Below are 3854 nucleotides of genomic sequence, written 5' to 3' on the forward strand. Positions count from 1 at the left end.
TTGATAGGTTTGATCACTTTTCAACATTACGTTGTAGGAATGTTGAAGTTTTGCAAGATTTGTCAAATTTTTTACTTGGGAAAAAAGAGCAAAGTGATTAAATAAAATTATAAAAAGAGAATAAAATCGAAGCATGCGCCGATTTTTTTGGAATTTTTGAGTTTGAAATGTCAATAACTGTTTCTTTACGTACTACATTTTTTGAAAGATATTTGATAGGGGATTAATCTGATGTATGAAATATTTCGCATTGTTAATAAATAGTCTGAAAAAAAACAATATCTCTAGAAAAGATGTATATATATATATATACTCCATCTGTCAATTTTTAATTGTCATGTTGCGTTTTTCTAAAGTCAATTTGACTAATTTTCAAAGTTAAATTAAATTACATTAATTCGATATTTTAAACAAAAAAATTATACATTCAAAAACTATACAAAAAATACTATAAATTGCAATTTTTCGCATATCAATATGATGAAAAAATATATCATAAAATATTAGTCAAAGTTCTTATAGTTTGACTCTGAAAAAGGAAACTATGATAATTAAAAGTGGACTTAAAAAGTAATTCATAGTGATGAGGAGCTAAATTTCGATTCATAATTATCCATAGGAAAAATCCTTTTGGCCAGAAAATTTGACCAGAATGATATTTTACATATGTTATTTTACCTTTTAAAACATTTTTATCCTTTTAACTTTAATACATTTTAATTAAAAAATGGAAAAAAAAATCAATTTATTTTAAAATTAAAAAAAATATCATAAACTTTTTAAATTTCTGATCAAATTTTCAGGTTATTTAGCATTATCCTTATCCAAAATTAAATCATCCCTAATAATGCAAAAGGCAAATAGATTTAGCCTCAAATGATGGAATTATGATGAGCTATAATTTGATTCTTTTTATACTTAAAATGACTTTGGAATGTGGAAATTAATGGGAACTATTTGATTCCATGATAAAGTAATGATAGAAAACATTTGGCCCCATTACTTTAAAACTTGAAAAAAAAAAGCCTAAGAGGTCTATTTTTGAATTTGTATAATGTAAACATATCACTATTATTTATTTTTCAACATTATTATATGTTTAGTGCTCCACTTCATTATATGAAATTTGACCCTAGGCCATATAGCCACCTACTCCTACTGCATTTTTCACCATCTTTTTTACATCATTATTGCGACCATTGTGCATCATAAAAGTTTATGATCCTAAAATTACGCCTCAATTTCAAATAAGTTAAAAAGTCGATTATATAATTAATTTTCTTGTAACATTTTTTTTTATCTAAGGCATTTTATGAACATGAATGAGAATTTACTTTTACTAACAAATATACTCGTTTGGTTGACGAACAAGTTGTCTCGGAATTAATTATTCTTGGATTAGTTATTTTAGAATTATTATTCACCCTCAATGTAGAATAAAAATAGCACTCCAATCTTGATAAGATATTTAATTCTGAAATAAGTTGTTCAACGATTTAATCTTAAGATTAATTGTTCCTTATCTCTCGTGATCCCAAGCAAGCTCGGAGTTTTTTTTTTATTTATAAAAAAAAAGTCATTTTTTGGCTATAGAGAAATTTATTGTAATGGAAAAAGATGTTGAGAAAAGCTTTTAACTATAATAAAGTGAGTGAATAATAATAGAGCAATGATAACATAATAGGAAATGCTAGAATTAGTAGTCATTAAAAGTTGCCAACAGAAAGAAGACAAAACTAGACTATTGTATTGACGGTTCACCATTATGGCAAAAAGTTTAATTTATGGGTAAAGTTAACATATCAAAAATGAATTTTTCAATAATAGAAAAGTGAAAATGTTGAATATTCAAAATTCAAATGAATGCATTTTAATTGTCAAAAATTTTAGTGAAAGAGGGAGATATTACACAAAAGAGTTCCTCATATTTTTATACAATTAAAGATGATCAATTTCATAAAAAGATAAAATTGATAAAAATAATAATCCGTTAAAATTATATCTTTACGAGATCGTCAATATTATAACAAGGCCATCTTTAGAGTAGTTTATTCTTGTCCCATGCAGGGGCGGAGATATGGTGGTGTCAAGGAGTCCAATTGGACATCCTTCGTCAAAAAATTAAAGTATATATAAGTTAAATTTTACTTTTTATTAATGTATACATTGTTTTGAACACCCTTAGAACCAATGGAGATCCTTAGCACATTGATAATGCATTGCACGAAACTTACATGGAACCCCAAATATGAATTTGTGCATATGCATTTTATTGTATGGCCTGCTTAAAATCTGTAATATATTAATAAATAAAAACACACAACTTTGATGTGAAGTGAGCAGCAGCTCGATCAATGACAATTAGGTGTGGTTTGCTTAAAATCTGTAAAATATTTTTAAAAAATACAATTTGGATGTGAAGTGAGCAGTAGCTCGATGACAATTGAGTGACTATATTTATACAACAGAACATGTCAGGTCGAATTCCTGACTGCGCCACTAATCCGACGTGCTATATTTTGTGAAAACTATAAAATGAGTCACCTCACATTTCTAATTTTTCTTCTAGTAATTGTTTATAAAGAAAAAAATATATCAATGATTAGATAATCAAGAACCAGATCTTAGGAAAAAAAATACAAAAAACATATCCAAATTAAAGAATGAAAAAAAGAAAAAAGTGCAAAATCCAAAATTTAACTAAGTGTCTAGAGATAAGTAGACACATAGCGGCGCATGAGGCCTCGAGGCCCTCCATTTCTATAAATTCCGCCGTCTCAAGCACCTGTCCACTCCTATAATTCCCACAAAATCTTTGAATACCGTAACATGCTTTGGTCTAATCTAACTCGTAATTTAATAAAGTTATACTAAGTTTTAAAAGATTTTGTTATAACAAAAAGCAGTTTGATCCGAATAAGTTTATTGATCCGTGAGACTTGAGCAAGGCTGAATTGAAACGACTTGTGGCCAAATAATAAGAAAAGTTCAAACTCAAAATCGACTATTTTATTGTGAGATTGAAATAAAGTTAGGCTTATATTTCTTATTAGCTAGTTGTATTGTATTAATTGATTAGTTTAAAAAAATATATATTTATCCAATCTGAATGATATCGATTATTAATTATACGTTAATGATGTCAAATGTTATTATATTTTGTAAAAATTTATGTCTAACAATAATATTTTCTTATAGGTTGTACACAAGATATTTTTTATAGAACGATAGAGATTCAGATTGAAACTATCAATCAAATCTCTACTTGAAGTCAAACTTAAATTAAAAAACATCAAATTTGTATTAAGAAGACATCATATCCAACTTAAATCTATATATATATATATATATATATAAAGGTGGAACATAAGTGACATGCCTCATTGATCAGGAAATGAATTTATATATTTTCTCAGATTTTGTTGATTTTCTTAGCATTTTTTCTTCATTTTTATTACAAAGAATTAAAAAAATAAAATAAAAATGCACAAGATAAATGATACTGCCGTTTTAAAACGTCTATAAACGTGGTCATATTAAAAGTCAATTTCTAATTAATTTCTTACCTTTTAATTATACTTTAATGCTATTTCAAGTCCATAAAAACTACCACTGAAAGCTTCATTTTACTTTATTTTTGTTTTACTTTCCTCCTCTCCCTTCTTTTAGTCATTTTCCTTACTCATTTAAATATTATTTTTCTTCTGTAACTCCTTTCACATGGCTTTTTAAATAATTATTATTCATCCTTCATTTGTTTATATTTTTATTTGTAATGTAAAGATTTTATAAAAATATGCTAACATAAATTTTGTTTTTTATTTCAGGTTCTATAAGTAGAGATTTACGATTTC

The sequence above is a fragment of the Solanum tuberosum genome, unplaced genomic scaffold, assembly GCF_000226075.1.
Source record: "Solanum tuberosum cultivar DM 1-3 516 R44 unplaced genomic scaffold, SolTub_3.0 scf00322, whole genome shotgun sequence".
NCBI lineage: Eukaryota > Viridiplantae > Streptophyta > Magnoliopsida > Solanales > Solanaceae > Solanum > Solanum tuberosum.